The 10282-nt window shown below is 46.1% G+C and overlaps 1 long non-coding RNA gene across 1 annotated transcript; it reads left to right on the top strand.

Annotated features, from left to right (window-relative positions):
• The first annotated feature begins 237 nt into the window (after positions 1-237).
• Positions 238-8391, top strand: LOC139594022 (uncharacterized). The gene is made up of 3 exons (XR_011680488.1): positions 238-327; positions 6431-6514; positions 7304-8391. It is a non-coding gene; the product is annotated as an uncharacterized lncRNA (long non-coding RNA).
• The last annotated feature ends 1891 nt before the right edge of the window (positions 8392-10282 follow it).

The following is a 10282-nucleotide window of genomic DNA, read 5'->3' as shown; positions in this document are numbered from 1 at the left end:
TAAGCTAATAATGGCTGGTTTGTCCAACAAGATGTTCTGTGGGTTTTTGTTCTTCCTATACTGCAGTCCAGAAATGTGATCCATAAATAGGGATTTGAGTTCTCCTAATTTTTCTACTCCTTTAGAAAAGCTTGCACTGGATTCCACCATGGCATAGATTTTATGTTTGGGGTGTTTTTTCCAGCTTAGCTCAACCACTAAGTAAAATAAAAATAACAATGTTTCTTTTTCGAAACAGGTTCAGGTTCAGAAAATCAACCAATCAATCCTTGGGGCAGGGCATGAAAGGAACAACATACCCTCATGGTTGGAAGAAAGCAAAATCAGGTGAGAGTGATCCATTGCACTCTTTTCCACCCAGGTTAATTTCCACTCTCCATGACTGTTCTTATTGATCCTGGTTGTTCACTGATGTCATTTGCTGCTATTCCTTCCTTTGTTCCAATATTTATACATGTAAATAAGGGAGGATTAGATCTTTTCCAGCCCTTGTTGCTGGCCAGGCTTTGAACTCCCAGCCCAGCCAAGGGCTGAGCCACTGCTGGAGCCCCAGTGCTGATGGCTGCTGTCGATGGCTCTGCTCAGTGTTTGAACACAAATCATTGAGTGGTTTATTAGTCCTTTGCACCCTGCTAAACAAAAGCTGCTGTCTTTGCCAAGCCTTGCAATGCAAGTTGTTGTGTGTGCCCAGTCATCCTTACGCTGGAAAAGCCTTGGGAGTTTAGTGGAAAGGAGGCAGAATGCCCATTGTACCAGCAAGCAGAGTGGCTGCAGTCTGGTTCCTAAAGGGCACCTTGGAGGCTCTCACAGCCCCTGCCTTGGGCCTGCTAAAGGACATGAGCACACAGTGGCTTCTATCTCCTGCTCTCCAGGTGTCCATGGACATCCTTCTGGTTCCTGCAGAGCCTGGGCTGTTAAATTACCCCAGTGTGCTGCTCAGTCCCTTACCCCTTGGTGCTCACCTGTGAGCATTGCCCTGCAGCCCCTGGCAGCCAGAGCACCTTCACGTGGGATGCAGCCAGCATCCTTCCCAGGGCACATGGTGTGGGGGACAGGGGAAGCCATTGCTGCTGGCATGAGAGAGAGCTTCAAGCCCCTCCAGTGCCACCCCCTGCCATGTGCAGGGACACCTTCCACTGAACCAGGGTGCTCCCAGCCTTGTCCAGCCTGGCCTCCTGCACTGAGGACCATTACAGGAGGTGCCTTTGCTGTGCTGCTGCCCAGACTGTGCCTTCCTCAGGCTGCCTTTGCTCCCTACACACAGTCAGGGATCAGGTGAACCTGGGCTGCACTTGGACCTTAACCTCTTCAGGGCTTGATAACAGAGCTGAACCACTGTTAAGAAACTGCAAGTTAATGCCAATTACTTTCTCAGGTATTTACCTTGCCGGAGATAACCAGAGGTTATTACCTGAACTTGCTATTTTGACTTCTCTGCAGAAAGATGGTGCAAGTTGAAGTTGAGCAAGATAAAGAGTGTATTATTGTACTGATAATTCAAAGTACAGCAGTGCATTTCTTTTTAACCCACTTAGAATTGCATAATAATGCAGCACAGGCAGGAAGTTCCTTTCCTTTTTTTTTTTTTTTTTTAAATCTTTCTCACTGCATTGCAATGGAAGTTATTTGTTTTCAAAACTGTAATAGCGACATGTATTTATCAGTTGACCTTGAACTTAATTTTTAATGAATAACAAAAGTCAACAGAATACTGGCTCTTGATAATCTGTAAGAGACATCAAAAAAAAGAGAAAGGTTAGGTAAGGAAGGCACATAAAATCAGGTAATAATCATTAAAGAATCATGTTATTGCTGTTTACACTGTTACTGGGAGCTAAACAGAATTAATATTGCCTTTCAAACCTTCCAGAGCTAAGTCTTGTGGGGTTTTTCTTAACTAGAGTGAAGGACAAAGATAAGCAAAGTGGAAAAAAGTCAAACTAAGGTCAATAATTTAGGCCAATATAAAAGAAGGTAATTGAGCAGGAGAACAGCTGAACAGCACGTGCTGGGGGAGGAAGAGGATGTGTCAGTGGAGAAAGGAGAAAAACATGGAAACATTATTGGAATTGTTTGCTTTATAAACTTGCTGCCCATTTCTTGCTTCCTTTTCATAATGTAGGTTTGACTGGTTAATCACTGCACATGGTGGTTGCCTGTGGCTTTGTTCCTGTACTTGACTGCATTTTTAATTGTCAAGGGCACCTACAGCAGTGTCCAGGCTGTTGCTGCAAACCCAGATAAACACGAGTGGAAGTTCCACTTGGAAAAACTCTGTTGCTCACAGAAAGGGAATTTTTAAACTTCACTCTTGACTAAGTCTGAGAAATTATCTCCAAGTTTGCATTCTGCAACATTGCCTACAAGTTACTTATCAAATCAGGGAGCAAGGGACTTGGAACAAAAGGTACTTAATTAATTTTGACTAGAGAGCTGATACGTAAAGCAAGCTTATCAAAGAGTAAAAATACACTTCTTATACAGCCCCCCCCCCCGGGAAAAATCTCAAGCAGACACATGTCCAGGAGGAGCAGTATGTGCAGATGAGCTGTGGCAAGACATTTGCAGAGCCCCTGTGCTGGGCAGTGAGGACACAGCACAGCAGCCCCTGATGTCCCCGTGTGCATGGACATGCTGTGCACTCCCTCTTCTGGATAGCTCGGAGTGCTTGTGCTGGTGGAATTTCCTCCCTTTCCTGAAAGCTCGGCAGGGCTGAGGTTACAGTGCTGCTCCTGGATTGTGGTGAGGAGCAGGGAGGCACAGGGAGCAGTAGGGGCTCTGGGAGCTCCTGGGGGCTCTGATACAGCCACGAGTGTGTGGGTTGTTATCAGTTGTGTGGAGGTTATGGCAACACAAAGGACACCTGACCAAGCCTGAGCAGGGGCTTTCAGAACCAGCATTTCAGTGCTGACCACATCAAAACCGGAAAATCTGGATCTGACTGCTGTGGGCAGCCTCTTCCAGTGCCATGAGTGCCCTACATGCCAGGCATCCAAACCTTTGATCACGATTTGAGCTCTGCAGCTCAGACTCATCACTATGGAAATCTGATTTTTGTTTAGGAAAGCAGCTGTGACCTTGCAGTTAGGTCACCTAAAAAAGATGGGGCATGGCCTCATCCCCACCTGTGCCCCTGGCTGACTCCAGGCATGTCATCTGCTCTTTGCTTCTGTAAAACAAGGCTGACAACATTTCTGATGTCCTGGGAGGAAAATGAAACCACATAAAATCATAGAATCATGGAATGGTTTGGGTTGGGAGTGACCTTAAAGCCCCTCCCATTCCATCCCCTGCCATGGGCAGGAACAGCTTCCCTCATCCCAGGTTGCTCCAAGCCCTGTCCAACCTGGCCTTGGACACTTCCAGAGATGGTGCAGCATAGCTGGGGTAATTTCATATCTGGCATTATGAGCCTTTAGCAGCTTTGTCAGAGAGAGAACCTAAACTTCCATATTAAACATTCATTACCTTAATTTATTTTGTTTGCTCTGGTTAGGGAGGGTTCACAGTATCTCTTCTTGTAACCTCTTTGCTGTCCCCCCACCTCTCCAACCTCCACTAAGCAAAAACCCCTTAACTTTCCATCTTTGCTCTGCTTCTTCCCTGGAGCAGACTGATAAAGATTGCCCAATTCCTTAGGGCTGGAGAATATACCCACCAATTTCTTTCCCATCCAGATAGTTTGAGCCGTTCCCCCCCCCAAAACCTTTAGCTTCTTCCACTCTCACACTTCTAGGAATCTTCAGTCTTCAATGAAGAAAACAGAATTTTGGGGAAATCTGTTTGGTCCCTTCCTTCCCACACCCTTTATGGGTGGGTTTACAGCTATACTAAAGCTTATGAATCTTATATGCCCCCAAAATAGCAAACCCATTGGTAGCAATCTATTTTCCAAGTGTAATTAAATCCTCAGTGTCCAATTGGAGCCATGGAATTTCATTGCTAAGCATTGTGCTGCTGACAGAAGAGAATGCTTCAATTTGAAGCCCATGAGATTTACAGGAATAAAGTAAAGCTTTGCTCTAGGTTTTCAAAAGCCCAAACTCTGCCTGTGCATCCATTATACATGAAAGAATGATTAAACTACCAAAAAAAAATCAGATATCCAATCTTTTGTATTTTGGCTGCAGGCAGTTCAGCTCTGTCTGGTTGAGTGCACGTTGTGTGTTCTTCCTTTGGATACACAAAGAGCTCTAGGTTGGGGATGAAAGGGGCTGGGGGCTGGAATCACATCAGGGTGTTTTCCCTCTGTGTTTGGACAATGCAAGAACAGGCTCTGCACACACAGGAATCTCTGGGGATCATCAGTTGCTGTAGGCAAACTCAGTCCCCCATTGTTCTGATGCAAAGTTAGAAATATTGGTTCATAATGTGTTGAAAGGTTTCTGTGCATCCTGAAAAAATTATGGAATCATCTAACACGTGGGCTTGGTTTTTATTGGGGTATATATTTCCATCCTCTGCAGCTGGCTGTCAGGCCTAGCTAAGCCCAAACAGCTTCCCAGCTCAAGAAATCCATGATTTGGTGAGGGTTACTTTGGTGAAATCAAACTGTTGTTTGCCTGATTAATTTGCCTGCAGTGTTTCTGTACAAGCAGGAGAAGCATTCAGTATTTTTTAGCATGATAAGGACTTTTACAAGCAGTGAAAGCACCAGGCTCTGAAGAATCAGTGAAATGTTTCTGCCCATATCAGTGCACCTACACTGGTGTTTGCAATGCTTCATGTCCTACAGATAGAACTGATCCAGTGGAGGGTGCATGAGTGGCACAGCTTGGGGTCCTGCACATCAGCTGATGTGTCTGGAGAGATTTGTGATAAAATCACATACTATGGACCAGTGAGTCTCATGTATTTTGTATTCTTGTACTATGCACTAGCAAGGCTGCATCCAGGTATATAAAAATCCCATATTCCAGAGTGCTGAATGATCATTTTCTTGGCTTGTTTTTTCTTTCAGCTGGTCATACTGATCCATAACTCACTGTTCAGCCACTTGTTCATGTCACACTGCAGGCAGTGCTGTGGTTGTGTAAGGCTTCAGTTCCTCATTCCCAAAGCTCTTCTTCCCCAGCCCCTTCCCTTTGTCACGTACATCCCAGCCTTGCACACAGCAGGTATGTGACGTGGTTCTGGATGTGCACACCTGTATCCATGTCCAACCAAGCTCATCCCCAGGCTCACATTCCCAAACTGACTCACAGAAGCCTGCAGGGCCTTCTGACATTTATTTCCCCCAGCTACTCCTGCACAAGTGTTTATGGGTGTCTGGCACCAATGGTAAGACAAGGACAAGTGTTACACGTACCAGCCTTGAAAGGGCTTGGAATCTTTTCCAACAGACAGCTGGATTTGTTCCAGATTTACCACTATATCTTGCTTATGGTGTTGCCTGTTATTAAACTGTTTTGAAATATAGTAGCACTCTTTTTTAGTTTTGCTCCTGAGCTGGATTTACTGTGTGCACAGGTAACAAAAGGCAAGGAGAAGAACAACCACAGCTCCTGTCAGTCAGATGTGGGGTCTGGGCTCCCAGTCACACAGGCCATGGTCATGGCTGCACATATCATACACTGGACTAATTTCTCCTGCATACTTTGTGACTTGAAATTCATTATTTCTTCCCTTCCTGCTCACCCCCAAGGATTTCTGTTTTCTTCACTCAGCTCTGCTCATAGCTCTGCCCCCCTTCCTGAGCATGAGGCAGCTTTGAGCCAGAGCATCACTTGTGCAAGGAAAGGCTCTGTGAATGTGAAACTCTGCTCTGGATCCAGCCTCTCCCCAGTGAAACAGGCTGCAGGTTTTCTCCTGACACCTACAGGACTATCTCTAGAGCTCTTCAGGCTCTCAGCACTCGATTTTTGTGGTTTGTGAAACTCATCTTGAAAACGAGGGAGTTCCCTGCTCCCTAACACAGAGAGGAGCAGTGAGTTTCATCACCCTCAGCTGCCTGAGCACTCAAGTGACCTCTCCTAACATCTGAACAGCTGTGAGAGGAAAAACAAAGCCCTCTTGCTGAGGAAGGAGGAGGAAGTTCAGGCTGTTTATGTGTAGTTATGGTTTCCTCTGTTTTTTCCTATTTTGTGTTGTGCCTGTTAGTTTTTTGTTTTTTTTTTTTTTTTAAGTTGCAGAAAGCAAACTTTGCAGAGCTGGCAATAATACTCACTGAATATGCTGGAAAATACTGTTATTTGTTTTCTCAGGATTCAGGCTGTGCTTGCATATTTCTGAAATCCCTTCTATAAGGGGGTCTATGAGAGGCCCAGGACATGTTCTAGAATAGAAATAGAACAGAATTGTACAGCATATAAAATGTTGTAGTTGCTGGAGTGCCCAGAATTGAAAGTGGCTTAAGCCATTTATAATTATCACACCTATTCTCACTTTCATTCTTTTTAAAGGATGACCACAGAAAAATGCCTTCTTGCAGGCACAATCACCAATTCCCTGCATGGAGGAGAAGGAATTCTGCAGCCCCTTGGTGCAGTCAGAGTTGGCTGCTGTCAAGATCAGTGTAAGTCCTGCATCTTATGTTCTTGTTTTCAAGCTCAGGTTGTCAACAATGTGGTTTTGGTGGTTTTTTTTTTTTTTTTCTATGAAAAGAGAGATTCTGTGTTCAAAAAGCTGGGAACAAGTGAAAAGCAAGAAAGTCTGCAGCAGCTGGAAGGTGTATTAAACACTGGGGTGTTGTAATACTGTTTGCAGTGTGTGAGGAGGAGGGTGTTGAGACACTAAAGGGGAAGAGACAGACTTGATCTTGCTGAGAGCAAAAGACAAGGAGGCCTGGTGTGTGTACAGCCAGCACTGCTGAGCAGCCCTGCCAGGGTAAAAGCCTCTGCTCTGTGGCTCTCTGTGTTCTGGCTGTAGAAAGGATGTTAGATAAAGAGCTCAGCACTCAGGTGAAAAACCTAAATGGTTTTACAAAACAGTAACTGCAAAACTGCTGCCTGTGGGAAATACAGAAAGCCTTGGGAGATGCCCTTGGGTACTACACCCCCAGTCCTTGTCTGGAGAAATTCCCTCTGTTCTGCCACTGTCTCCTGAGCCAAGGGCTGAGTAAGGATGGCTTGAGGCCCAGCTTTGAGTTCTGGGATGTTGGCACAATGTCAGTGTGGGGGGAGTGCAGGGCAAGTTTGCAAACTTGACCTAAAAGCCATTCTCCTCCACTCATCTATGAAAAATCTGTTTCTTGAGTGATTTGCTTGGATATCAGTTAAAGCAACTAGGATCCCAGTGGTCTATTTTTCTCCTTTTGTAGTGACTGTTGGGGTTTAAGATTCTTCCTTTTGTTTCTTTCTCTTAGGGAATTTTCTCCCATATATTGCTAGAAGACAATAATGACCCAGACAAAAAGAAGTTGCCCAGCTCAGGAAAGGAGGGCATCTGGCCGCACTTCTCTTATCTGAGGGTTTCTCTCGGTGGAAGGGGGGCAGAGATACCCCGAGAACTGGGCTGGGGAAAAGGGGCTTAGGCAGCTGCCAACTTTCTCTTGAGCTCTCGGCACTGGGAGGGGAAGGAGGCTGCGCTCGCTGTGGGAAGAATTCACCACCACTGCGGGGTTCTGCCTTCTGCTGCCTTCTGCCGTGAATGGAGCTCTGCTCATAGAGCAGCTGCTGCACTGGGACCCTACCTCACCCAACAAAAACCCTTCACCATCTGCCGGGGCGGTTCAGGGGAGATCCCGGGATCCCCTGTCCCCTCTCTCTATGCCCTGTTCCAGACTCGGGCTGTTCCTGCCCAGCATCCCCCGAGTTATTCGAGCCATTGCAGCCATGCAACCCCTGCCTGCCGGATGGTTCCAGCTACAGCTGCGGAGTTTCTGGTACATCTCATCTACCACTCTGGGATTTTGCTCATTCCTGCCATTCCAGCTCGCTGCTCCCAAGGGTCCTGCTGGGGCACCAGGCTCGGTTATCCCGGGGTTTGTGGAGCACAGCCTCTCCTCCCTCCCTGCCCGCCATTTCCCGTGTGCTCGCCAAGGGGCGCCCCCTGCAGGCCGGGGGAGCCACCGCCGCCCGTGCCCGGCGGGAGCAGCAGCGCCCCTGCCGGCTGTGCGCGGAACTGCAGCGCAGGGGCATTGCCTACCGAGCGGGAGGAACCTTCTTTGAGTTTCATGCCTTATCCTTGATTTCTTCTCTTTCTTGTTGTCGTTTGTTTGCCTCGTTGTGCACGAACATACTACTAAAGAACTGTTATTCCTTTTTCCATATCTTTGCCTGAAAGCCCCTAAATTTCAAAGTTATGATAACTCAGAGAGAGGGGGGTCGTGTTCTCCATTCCAAGGGAGGTTCCCACCTCCCTTGGCAGACACCTGTCTTTCAAACTGTGACCTAATAACAAACTAGGAGATTTTTTGAGATCACTCAAAAGGATTTTATTAGCCCAGTGCTCATAATAAAGCCTTTTAGCAGAAATAGAAGGAGGCAGGCTAAGTCAGAGCTGTCCCAGGGTCCCTGAGCTGTCCCAGTGTCCCTCAAGGTTACATCTGCAGTGTTAATAAAATCACAGAATCAGAGACTGCTCTGAGCTGTAAGGACCCTAAAGATCATCACATTCCAGCCCTCTGCCATGGGCAGGGACACCTTCCCCCAGAGAGGGGTATGTTTCCTGCACAGGGTAAATGAGTCCCAGTTTCCATGTTTTAGGGTATTGTTTTCTTGAGGTGGATAGCTGGATATGTACTTTTGGAAAGTTTAGGCTATTTAGTGCATATTCTCATGACAATGTGTATCTCTTTGGCTTAGAAGAGAACTGAAACCAGGGTTCACCCTGTGTTGGTTTTGTGCTTGCAGTTGGTTTTGTGCTTGTGCTTTGCTTCCCAGGGAGTGTTGTGTAGGTGTTTACCACAGCTGTGGAGTTGAAACACAGCCTGTCTTTGAATATAAAGCCAGTGACCTGGAGCATTACTGTACTCTTGAAAATGAATCTGCAGGCTCTGAGGACTACTTCTGTAGCACTGATTGTCCTCCTTGTATTACATGTACATGCTCTCAAACAGCATCTGCTTCTGGTCTTGGAGCTCCAAATCAATCTCTGATCCTTTTGAGGGGTGAAGTGCACCTGGAGGGTTGTGGAATTGTACTGGTGTTGGTGTAAGCCGGGAATGAAAGCACTGGCTGTAAGGCTGTAACTCTTAAAGCTACAATGGCCAGACTATTATTTCCCTGAGGATAATCTGAAAGAAAATAAGTGTTTATGCTGGCTTTGGAATGTTTCAGTCTGGTCCCAAACCACTGACCTCCTAAAAACAAAATATGCCAACACCTCCCTGAAAAAGGCCATTCCCCAGGCATGTGCTAATACCAGCCAGTTTGCCTGAATGTGCACAAATAACAAATAAAAAGAGCCACATGTCTGGTTGAATCATAGAGCAATTAGGAACCTTGAATGAAGGCTTGCAGATGCTACCTTTGCAATTTATGGTTTTCACATTCCTGTTGCTACACTTCATAAGGACTAAATGAGAGTATGAGGGCTGTCAGCATATCCTGCTGGCACTAATATTCCAATATCCTTACTTTTAAGAGCTCTATTTTGAGTAACTGTTTAAATAGTGAGAGAGAGGAATTTCATGCCTTCTTGTTGAATCAACAAAGCCTTGAAATCTCCTGTTGCTTTTCTCTTCAGTTATTTATAGCTTGAGTAGTCTCCTCCCCAACACTTCACTCTTGGATCCTGTAAATCCAGCTAAGACTCATGCAAGACAGAAGAATTTGTGATGGTATGAATTATGAAAGCTCCTGAGCTCAAAGGTTTAGACTTGCATTGCCTGTGTCACTTTGTTGCTTCCTCTGGCTGCTGTAGCCTCAGTTCTCTCTCCAGCCTGGCCCAAGAGGTTTCCTCTTTCCCTTCACCCTTTCAGGTGTGCTCCTGCTGCTCTGTCCTGCTGCAGCTCCTGGCAGCTTCTCCTGCAAGTCTCCTTGTTTAAAGTAACAAACAGCCATGCATTCTGCTCTGCCCTAGCAGAGTGGGCAGAGAGAATATTAATTGGAGTATTAAAATGTTAGTTGCAGTATTGACAGCTTCAACATATTGGAAAGGAATAGATGTGCAAATGGAGAGGGCTCTCTGAACTGTGCTTGAATCCTGGTGCTATGGAACTGAGGATGTTTGCTGTCCTGCCAGAGTGCTGAGGAAGGGCTCTGGATTGGATGCCTTCTTCCTGGAGGCTGTAGGAGATGTCAAACCAAAGAAAATGGAAGATAACACAGTCCTCAGAACTGTGTGGCTTTTGTCTCCCCACAGAAAACTATCACTGGAAAAGCACTTGATGGTTTAAGGC

The sequence above is a fragment of the Agelaius tricolor genome, unplaced genomic scaffold, assembly GCF_023055355.1.
Source record: "Agelaius tricolor isolate 1412-34295 unplaced genomic scaffold, bAgeTri1.0.p SCAF_11, whole genome shotgun sequence".
In the NCBI taxonomy this organism is placed as follows: Eukaryota; Metazoa; Chordata; class Aves; order Passeriformes; family Icteridae; genus Agelaius; species Agelaius tricolor.
This window is presented reverse-complemented; position numbering and strand designations above follow the sequence as displayed.